Below are 11,980 nucleotides of genomic sequence, written 5' to 3' on the forward strand. Positions count from 1 at the left end.
CATATTCCAGGTCTCACTCTCAGCCTCCTGAATGAAATTCTTTTGAAAGTCCCATTTTTATTATTTAATTTTATTATGATCTCCACAAGATGTCCTGACACTCCGCCAGGTTTGAGAACTGCCACACTGCCTAGCACCATCTCCAAACACAAGGTTCCATTTATACATAGTCCAAGCTGGAACTTACTCTGAATTCATTGAGTAGTTTGGACAAATAACATCTCTGAGCCTCTGCTGATGTATTGCTAGAATGCATCGGTTATACCAGTTAACCTCTAAGATTCTTTCTAGTAATTTGATTCTGTCATTTCTTAGTTATACTCAAAGTTTACCCATCAGTTCCAGCTGGCACTATTCTCTCTCATCTCTGAGCATTTGCAAGCTATAATTAAAGGCTAAATTATACCATATCAAATAGACCACCTTATACTAATATTTTTAGAGTATCTCCAATGTGACAGGTGCTCTGTTCATGTTATTGCTATTGCTTGCAATGATCCTGAAAGGTATTAATAACCCTGCTTTAATATAAAGAAATTAAGCATATACAATGTGAAATACAAGTCCCAAGGTCACACCACTGTGAATCTGTGGAAGTGAATTTCTAAGCCTGTTCCAGATGCTCTGCCCTGTCCACAGTGCATGTGAATCAGGCCTCCTCACCAAAGGTACAGCACTCATTGCACGTCTCCTGCAACACTAGCACCTAGCTAAGCACCAAGTAGCTACTCAATAAATATTTGTTGGCTTAATTAGAGGATTAACTCTCTTCTTCCTGGAGCATGAAAATGTGCTAAGCCCAGAAACCATCTGCAAGTTCCCCGTTAGCTGAGAGAGGAAAATTACAGCTGTGTAGACCGCACCTGTAGATGGAAGCTTATCCAGGGTTGAATGAGTCACAGCTACAGGATTTATGCAAGAGGCTCTGGGAAGCATGTTGGGGTGTGTGGCGGTGGTGGGGGGGCATGTTTCATTTTTCTTGTTTCATGCTATTAAAACCATGTTAATGAAAATGTATTATTAGTAACAATAATAATAAAGATGAAAACCCTCCTTCTCTTGATCCCTTTCAAATGTTGTTTTTCATTTTCAATCCTCAGTCCTCCGGGGAGAAGAGGGAGGGAGTGTCACAAATCCAGATAATGATCTTGGGTATTATACTGTTCATTTGGAGCTCTGATTTAGCTAAGCTGACAGATGTTGGGGAAAAACATGTCTAGCCTGAAAACTCTCTGGTGGCTGCCCAGCTGTGGCTGCAAAGAAAAGTGAGGTTTCTCCAACCAAGCTTCACATCCATTTAAAATAGGAATTTGACATGCAGAATCCCCCTGCTCTAATGGTAGAAGTTAGGAATTGGCTCCAGTCTGACCCTTTAGGGACTGACTTGTGTCTAACCCCACGGCTCACTCCAAAGTCCTTGACATTACTGAAGGTGCCTATACCCTGTTGTCTCATTGAAACTCTCTTTGTCATTACACAGTTGCCATTTACAAAAGGAAAAACCAACACAAAATCCACCTAGGTATCAACCGCCATCCTGTGACTCTCCTTTGTTCTATCCCCAGAGCCTTTGAGAAGAGGAGAATATTTAATTCACCTTTAAATGATACCAATTTCCCTAATGATCATCTGAACTCATTTTTTTTTCCTCTCCAAAATTAAAACAGAAAGAAGCAACATGAGGAAAAAAGAACTCTTGAGAGACAAAAAACACTGAAAGGGTGACCTTAGACGTCCTTGGGACTTTGTTTCCCCACTGTAAAATGCTGAAAAGGCATTTTGATCTCCAAGTAGAAAACCTGCTATTGAAACATAAGACAGAAGGGCTGCTTCTTTTCAATAGTATTCAGGGAGACTAGCAACCACACTCAGCCTTTGCTGAGCAGAGGTGGGATGAAGCTATTTTAGAAAGTCTCATCTCTGGGCCCCAAACGAACAAATGAGCTTGGATTTCAGAAACCCAGAGGGCAAACATAGAGCACCTAAATGGACAAAATATTTTTTGAGAAGCCAAGGTTTTCCTGTAATCTAGAAGAGGTGGCTTGGAGCTTTGAAGGCAAATCTGTATCATGCTGAAAGTTTCAGGAAGAAAAGAAAATGAGAGAGGGACTTGTAAATGCAGTCAAAGGAATTCATTATAAAGAAAAAAAGATTCCCATAGTTAATTTGTCACTGTAGATGAATCCTAACCACTGGTCTCCTGGAAATACCAGCCTCGTCAACCCAAATAATGCGTTCCCAAATCAGAGTTTGCAAAGAGGACTAATGGAAGAGAGGTGATTTAGAGGTAATGGGATAGAAAGGCTGTACGGAGATCTCTGGCCCCTAGTCCCCACCCTTGGGTCATGAGAGAGGTCATAGGACTACCATCCTGAACTGCTAGTTCCTCTCAGAGACTGGGTCTTCACTGTGTTCCAGACGATTTTAGAAGTCAGCCATCTCATTGAGATGACATTGGTAGACTCATTGCAACAGCATCAGCTCTGCTCTAATCTCATCTGAATTCACCTGTGTCTTGCTACAACATGGGAGAACAAAGGCATTATTCCAGGGTCAATTGTCCATGAGAATGCCTAGAATTTGCATTGCCCCAACTTTCTAAAAGGGCTTTTAAAGTCATCAGGGAAAGACACTTACATCAAATATCCACTCACAAAACGCTTATAAAATAAGAGGTTGTGAGGGGCATTATCCTTTCCCTCCTTTCATCGTTACGAACCTGACAAAGTACTAGAAGTCTTATAAGACAAAAACTTATAAGCAGAAAGTAGGCACCTTGCTCAAGGTCAACCAGATCGTTCATTCACACCTTTATTCAACAGACATTATGGAGTGAGCCTCTTCTCACTCCATAATGTCTGTTGTACATTACTAAGATGTACAAAAGGATATGTTGGAGTAGAAAAAAGAAACTTCTAGTTACCTAAAGAGGGACAGAATCCAGAATAAAACATAAATATCTAAAACAACCCAGCAGTCTCTCTTAGAGACCATTGGCTATCAGTCCTGGAAGCACATCAGAATTATATCATTGTTTTTGTTGTCAAGTCTTGTCGAGTTCGTTTTGACTCACAGTGACCCTGTATAGGGTTTCCAAGGAGCAGCTGGTGGGTTGGAACCTCTGACCTGAGATTCAAACTGACCTTATGGCCCAGTGCAGGACTCCAGAACTATTTAAAAGTGTTGTCAAATGCCAGGCCCTTCCAAAGACCAATCAAACCAGAGTCTCTGGTAGGGGGCAATTGAACACCCGTATGTTTTGCAAGATTTTCAGGTAAATCCACAATGCAGTATCAGCTGAAAATCACAGAATTAGACTAAACCAAGGCCATCTCCACCAACATCCTTGTTGTTGTTAAGTGCCATCAACTCATAGCAACCCTGTCTAGGGTTTCTGAGGAGTGACTGGTGGGTTTAAATCACTGACCCTGGGGCTTAGCAGTACAGTGCTTATCTGACAGTGTCACACTCCAAAGTCCTTGTTGTTTAGGTGCAATGAAGTCAATACCGACTCATAGTGACCCTATGTACACCAGAGCGAAAAACTGCCCAGTTCTGCACTAGCCTCACAGGCGTTGCTACATTTGAGCCCACTGCTGTTGCCACTGTGCCAGCCCATCTTGTTGGGGGGCTTAGTCATTAGCGCATGTAATAATTCAGTGTTTTTTTATCTCTTCATGGGTGTGTCCCATCTCATCTTTTAGATCATCAGCTCCTTCAGGGCAGAAACCTAGGCCTTTCACTCTCCCGTACCTAGGCTCACAGTACCAAGCAAACCATAGTTAACAAATGTTCAGTAAGCACATATCTTCACTGAAGACAATGATGGCACAACTCTTGAAAGTTGTCTATAAATTAGTTGCTATGTTCACACCTCAGTGCTCTGTGGTGTCAGTACAATAGTGAAATACAACAGATAGGTTTGGGTCAGCTGAATCGGAAAGATGCGGATGATTAAAACCAAAGATAATGATTAACTCAATGATCCACCACCATCTGCTAATGCATTTTGCCTCTGGAAAAGTGAAAGGGAAAAAAAAAAAAAAAAACGCAGTCCAAGATGGCACCCTGCCATTCGTCAGAGGGCAGAGGACCTCAATTCCAGTGAAATGGATTTAAAAAAAAAAGCAAGTTGACAGCATCCAGCTCTCAGCTGGCAATCAATGAGTATAGAGGGAAATGAATTCAGGCTTTTGTTAGATTAGTTGCTGGCCTTGTAAAACGGAAGCCATGGGGAGGTTGTGCCAAGTTTAGGGACCACTAAATCTGCCAGAAGTTTCCTGAGTTAAAGTCTCCCTGACAATGGTTGTCCAGGACAGCCAGACAAATTAGGGCTGCTGGCTGAGGTCTACCTGGTGAGATGTTGCTCAGTCAGGCAGGTGCCCAGACGAGCTCGCTTCTCCCATGCTCAAGCAGAGTGGAACTTTCCTGGCTGAGCTAAATCCTCCAAGCCTCATTAAATCACACTTTAGTACCACATTGTTCGGCCATCACCGCTCCCAGTATTGTATGTCAAACCTGTCCCCTCACCGTCTCGGATAATAAAATGCTTTATGATTTTGCTGGATGATTGCTCCCCATCCCTTTTATTTTCAAAATGGCACACAATAAATACCTCCGCAGAGGAAAGACTGATTTGATGGAAAACACTGTACTGGGTAGAGCCAAAAGCAATCAGGCTCCCCCAAGAAAGACAGCACAGCTGTTGAGGGTTCTGGAGTCCTGAAGCCGTTTGCAAATGTTTCCTCCGCCATTCACTTACATAGCTGTGGCTATGTAAGTGGCCTGTTACACAGTTAGTCCATCTCATTGGGTGTCCCACATGGCCAGACCCAAGCAGGCTACAATTGTTGCTGGTAAGTGCCGTCGACTTGGTTCCAACCCTGTATAGGGTTTCCGAGGAGCAGCTGGTGAATTTGAACCACTGGCCTTGCACTTCAAACGGCTTTGTAGTCTGGCGCATTAAAACCACAGCGCCACACCAGGACTCCGTTATAGCAACCATAAATTCTGCAATAAGCAACCATAAATGTCTGCAATGAGTAACCATAAATTCAGCCAAAGGCTTCTTGTAGAATGATTCTTGGTAGATGGATCGGATCGATCTCTGCTGTGCTAAAGAACTGGCAGTTCCTGGTCACCACAGGAGGATCAGAGACACATTGTCATTCTCAGTACATTTGTGCCATCCCTCTCAATGCTAATCCAGTGAGTCACACCATTTTTGTTGTCCGACAGCATAACCATCCCTTCTCAAAAAAGCCCCATTTAGCTTACAAAGGAGGTGCTAGTTGACTGGTAATCAACAATGCATGGAGTTCTTTCTGGTACAAGTTCACTCTGAAATCTCGAAATCCCAAATCAGTTATTTTAATAATACATAGGCTTGGGATTCATTCCAACTTACTTCAGTAGATTTTTTTTTTAATGGAACTGTAAAGCCTTTTTAGTAAAAAAAAAAAATAGTATTTGGTTTGGGTTTCAGGTTCCAAAATTGGTGTGATATATTCCATTTAGGCTTCAGAGCTTTAAAGAAAGGCTTTGTTAGGGTCAGATTCATTTTGGATATAAACATGCCTGAGTAACAATTTCTGATGAAATTACATGTACTTAGCCAAATATTAGCGTGGTTCCTCAATTTAAGGGTTACAAATGGATATCGTTATATCTACTTATTAAATTCAGATGTACTTAAATAACTTACTCATTATTATTATTAAGAACTGTAAGACCACCCTTAAGATAAGGCAGAAACGTACTGGGTTACCCTAAGAACTGACTGTTCTTTCATGGTCACTAACGGCCACCTTTAATCAATTACAACATCTTTTTATGGAAGCAAATGAGTCGAGTTTGCCTAGTAAGTGGGAGATAATTCATTAATGAGGTCATTGCTCTTTCCAGCCAGGACATTAGCCGGTAACTCCTAAAATGCCAAGGGCCTTTGCCAAGGGCCAATCAGTCAAGCAAAAGCAAGATTTCTTAGTCAAAAATCTCATTCCCAACATAAAAAAAAAAAAAAAACTTCTTGAGTGAAAGAGGTTTGTCTCTAGCAAAGCCAGCCAAAGGATAGGGCATGGGAAGAGTGATGGATGTGGTCCCAACTGCTTAAGCTCCTGGCTTTGTATAAAGGGTATTGGTACGTTTTCCAAGTAGTCAGGAGTCAACATCACAGACCCCATGTTCTATTGGGTACTGTCTTTATTTCTGAGTGTTAGGATAACAGAAATGCCACAAGTGTGTGGCTTTAAGGAAGAGAAAATTACTTTCTCACAGCTAAGAAGGCTAGAAGTCTGAATTCAAGACACGAGCTCTAGGGAAAGGCTTTCTCTTTCTGTCAGCTCTGGGAGAAAGGCCGTGTGTCTTTTCAACTTCTGTGTCTCGTCCTTGGTAATCTCCACGTGGTATGACATCTATCTCCCCCATCTGCCCCTCCTTGCAACTGTGCCTACTTTGCTCCCTTTTCTACGTCAAAACAGATTTGCTAAAGATACAACCTACACTGTTATTATCTCCTTAACTAAACGAGAACCCTATGGAATTACATCCACAGGTGTCCAAATCCAAATCCACTGCCATCGAGTCAATTCTGACTCATAGCAACCCTATATAGGGTTTCTGAGACTGTAAATCTATGGGCACAAACAGCTGCGTCTTTCTCCCAAGGATTAGCTAGAGGGTTTGAACTTCTGACCTTGTGGGTAGCAGCCCAGTACTTATCCTACAGAACCTCTAGGGCTCCTTCTCAAGTATAGGGATTAGGATTCACAATACATATTTTGTGGAGAATACAACTCAATCCCTAACAGATACCAAACAGCCATGGCCTCAAAGAAGAGGTAAGTACATCCCACGGGAATCTTTCAAGACTCTTTCAGGAGGCAAAAATTATCAACATTTACACAAGTTTCCTAGATACTGCCTAGTAATAAGAAACCAAGAGAGAAGTCTATAAATCCCCAGGAGACTGAAGACCTTACAAGCTAACTGTCTGCTGTGGTCACCTTCCAGGCATTGCGAGAAGGAGATGATCCATATGGAAACTGTAAGATGAGGTCTCTAAGTTTTTTTCACTGCAATCCTTAGCCATAAACATTTTAAAGCATGCACTTAAAATAAACTTATACAGAGTCTTGGTGTGGCACTGTGGGATTATGCGCTAGACTGCAAAATTGGTTTGAACCATAAATTCAGTGGTTCAAGCTCACCAGCTGATCTTCAAAAACCCTATACACAGTTGCTATGGGTTGGAACTGACTCTATGGCACTTAACAACAACAACATGTCTATTCATTTAAATAGTAAATGCATATGTACTATGTACATTTTTGTTAAAAAGACACTTTATAAGGATATAAAGAAATACAGGAATCATTTCTGAGGGTAATAGGACCGAACAGTAACCAAATAAAAAATACATGACACACAAATAATGGTGAGCAAGAGCCTATAGATACAATTACTGACAGAGTCATCTTGGAAGAACTTAAATACTGGCATAATCAGACACAGAATATTAAATAAATGTTTGTGGTTGTTAGATACCATTGAGTCAGTTCTGCCTCACAGGGACCTTACGCACAACAGAACAGCCCAGTCCTGCACCATTCTCACTACTGTTGTTACACTTGAGCCCATTGCTGCTGCCACTCTGCCAATCCATCTCATTGGGGATCTTCCACTTTTTGCTGAACCTCTCCTTCACCAAGCATGATGTCCTACTCCAAGAACTGGTGCTTCTTGATAACATGTCCAAAGTGTGAGACACTCCAGCTGAAGTTGTTTCAACACAGACTTGTGTGTTCTTCTGACAGTCCATGATGTTGTTGTTAAGTGCCATTAAGTCGGTACTGACTCATAGAACAGCTGATGGACATGAAAAGCCGACCTTGCATTTCAAAGCAACCCTGCGGTCCAGCGCATTAACCCACAGCGCCATCAGCACAGCTCACAGGCATCAATTCTTCTATAGTCTTCCTTATTCATTATCCAGCTTTCATATGCATATGAGACTATTGAAAATACCATGATTGGGTCAGGTACACCTTAGTTCTCAAACTGGCATCTTTGCTCTTGAACACTTTATAGAAGACTTGTGCAGCAGATTTGCCTAATGCAATATGTCATTTGATTTCTTGCCTGCTGCTTCTGTGAGTGTTGATGGTAGATCCAAGCAAAATGAAGTCTTTGACAACTTTGATCTTTTCTTCATTTATCATGATGTTATTGATTGGTCCAGTTGTGAGGATTTTTGTTTTTGTTACACTTAGGTGCAGTCCATACTGAAGGCTGTGTCTTTGAACTTCATCAGTAAGTATTTCTGCAAGCAAGTTTGTCTTATCTGCATATTACAGATATGTTTAGTATGTTTAAATAAATAAAAGATGGAGTTGAAGATTTGTGTGAGGGGAAGGAAGCTAACTGACCAAATTTATTTATTTTCATTGTAGAACTTTTAGGAATAAGAAATATATTTAAAAAGTAACACTCAATGAATAGCTTTAACAGCAGGTCAGATGCAACTAAATAGTCTATTAATAGTAAAGGTATCTTTAGAAAGCATCTGAATTTCTACCCAAAGACACAAAAATTAGAGAATGTGTAAGAGATGTCAAGGACAGAGAAACTAGAGTTAGAGAGCTTAATCAGAGTCACAGAAAAAGCCAGAACATAAGTACCTACAAAGGAGCACCTGTTAGAAAGCTAGCTGGCTTCCTAATGGCAGTTAGAAGACAATGGGCTGTGTAAAAATCACAGGGAGGTCATGTTGACTTTCCATGCTTTCACAAAGAGGAAGGAGAATTAAATTCAAAATCAACCCAAGGCCATTTCCTATGAGTCAGAGATCAGACACACCTCCACCCTTCAGCCTTCTTGACCCTATTCTTACACCAACCATCCTCCTCTGCTTCACATCTGGGTTTGATAATCCATTGCAATGGCCACACAGAACTCATATATAATATTCACAATTGTGTGTTAATAATGAAAGTGAACAGGGTACATACATTTAAGGATCAAAAATAATTCAGGATCCAGCAGTTCTCCTCTCTGCCATTCTGCAGACACAATTAACTCTTTTCTTCTGCCTTTCAGCCATGAGGCCCCCTGGTCTCTGCCCTGCTCAGGCAAGTGTTACAAAGTTCCTTTAACCAAACTGTAATTGTCCAAAGGGCACATTCTGAAAGTCAGCCTCCTGCTCGTAGGCATTCAGCTTTACTCAGTCCATGTGTGGGAAAGCCCACAGCTGCTCTGTCTCCCCATGCTGCTGCCTTTGTCACCCCAGTTTTTCCAGGTAGGGATCTCACACTCTGCTCATAATTCATCTTTCTAGATAGTCCTGGCATCATCTGTTCCTGCTTTAGAAATGGCTCCTTTTAAGCCTAGCACAATACCAAAACTAACCAATCCTGGTGTTAGAGTCCTATACACACTATTTGCGTGGTCCCACCCAAAGATTTGATGGGAGTTAAGAAGACTTTGGATTTAAAAAAGCCCAATCAAATAAATCTATGGTAACACCGGATGATAACCCAATGCACTAAAAGGGAAAAACAAGCAACCTAGAATTGTATATCCAGCAAAAATACCTTTTAAGACAAAGGAGAAATACAGACATTTCATACGAAAAAAAAAAGGCACAAATAGCATATTCTAAATGGAAAAGCAAAAATGGCAAGGAAAGCTCTAATTCTATACCAACTTATAAAACACTTTAAAAACACAAATTACCTTGCTATATGCTATCAAGACAGTGTGCACCTTGGTCTTTGTTGTCTTATAACAAAGGCTTGTATCACCTACTTGGACTGTTGTTTGTTTGTTTGTTTCTCTTTTTATTGTGAATTGGGTGATGGTTTACAGAACACATAACTAGTTCCATGTTTAACAAATCATACACTTTGTGTCATTACAATGATAGTAATATCCTCCATGTTCCATCATTTAACAGTATTTACCTTTATTCACTTTAACTCTTGCGTTCCTCCCTGTGTCTTCCACTGCCTTCATCTTTCCTATGCTAACCTCCTTCTTGGATATTGCCTTCCCCATCACCCAAATTAACATGTGCTGTGGCACTGTAGGATAAACACTAGACTGTAAGTTCAGTTTGAATCACAAGGTCAGTAGTTCGAATTCACCAGCCACTCCTTGGAAACACTATACATTGTCCCTATGTCTCAGAACCAAACCGACAGCACTTAACAACAACTCTCTATTCAGTGAATAATTTTCCCTTCCCTCTCTCCCCTGGTAACCATCATAGAATGTTTCTTTTAGCAAGAAAACCTTTTCTTAACTTTTTAAAACAGTGATAAAGGCAATATTTGCCTTTCTGTGATTGACTAATTTCACTTAGCATAATGGCCTCCTGGTTCATCCATGTTACAAAGGGTTTTACAGATTTGTCATTATTCTTCAATGTTGCATAGTATACCTTCATGTGTATGTACCCAAATCTGCCTAACCATTCTTCTGTTGATGGGCATTTAGGCTTTCTCCATCCTTTTGCTATTGTGAATAGTGTTGCAATGAACATGGGAATACATTTATATATTCATGTCACGACTCTCATTTCTGGAGGATATCAAAGAAGAGGGATTTCGGTAAGGAGTCCTGATATCATAGTGTATCACGAGCTTGGCTGCTAGCTACAAAATCAGTAGTACAAATCTCCCAGTCATTCCATGGGAGAAAGATGAGGCTTTCTGTTCCCATATAGAATTACAGCCTGGGAATTCCCTATAAAGGATCGCTATGAGTCGGGACCAACTCTTCGAGCCAGAATCACCACCAACTACCATCGGCATTTCTTTTTCCAAGTTTTGGAGGAAGCATTGTACTGTTTTCCACAGTTGTTGTACCATTTTAGAGTCCCATCAGCAATGTAGGAAGGTCCCAGTCTTTATACACACTTACCCCTATATTTGATGCTTTCTGTTTTGTTTTGTTTTTTGTTTTAACTTTGCCATCAATGTTGTGATAAGATGATATCTCATTGTTGTTTTGATTTGCATCTCTCGAATTGTTAATGATCACAAGCATTTCTTCATATGTTTGTTGGTTGCCTGAATGTCTGCTTTAATGAAGACATTCTGTTCATATCTTCTGCCAATTTTTTAATTGGATTATTTGTCATCTAGTTGAGGTATTGAAGTGGTCTATAAGTTTGAGAGATCAGTCCCTTGTCAGATATGTAATTGCAAAAAAATGTTTCCCAATCTATGGATTCTCTTTTGGTGAAATAATTTGATGCACAAAAGTGTCTAATTTTTAGGTGGTTCCAGTCATCTATTTCATCTACTGTTAGTGTGTTCAGTTATGTTTGACAGTGTATTCATGCCATGTATCAGAACCCCTAAATGTGTCTCTATTTTTTCACTGATGATCTTCATAGTTCTATGTTTCACATTTAAGTCTTTAACTCAGATTAAGTTTGTTTTTGTACATGGTGTGAGATACAGTTCTTGTTTCATTCTTCTTCAAATGAATTTCCAGTTTTGCCAGAACATTTGTTGAAGAGACTGTCTCTTCCTGAATTAATTAGTTTTGGGCTTTGTCAAAACCAACTGAGCACAGTTGAATGGAATTACTTGTTGTCAATTTTATTCCACTGATATATGTCTTCTCATTATACTAGTACCACATTGTTCTGACTGCTTTGAATGCATAGTAGGTTTGGAGAATGAGAAAAGAGAGGTCTCCTGTTTTGTTCTTTTTCAGCAATGTTTTGTTTATCCGAGATCTCTTTCTTCCATGTAAAGTTAGTTTTTAGTTTTACCATCAATTTAATGAATGATGTTGGAGTTTGTATTGGAATTGCATTATATCTATAAAGTGCCTTGGGAAGTGTTGACATTTTCACAATATTAAGTCTTCCTATCTATGAGCATCCAGCTGGGTTCTATGAAGAAAAACGTGGCATCAGGATTGGAGGAAGACTCATTAACAACCTGCGATATGCAGATGATACAACCTT

This window comes from Chrysochloris asiatica, unplaced genomic scaffold, assembly GCF_000296735.1.
Source record: "Chrysochloris asiatica unplaced genomic scaffold, ChrAsi1.0 scaffold00022, whole genome shotgun sequence".
Classification (NCBI taxonomy): domain Eukaryota; kingdom Metazoa; phylum Chordata; class Mammalia; order Afrosoricida; family Chrysochloridae; genus Chrysochloris; species Chrysochloris asiatica.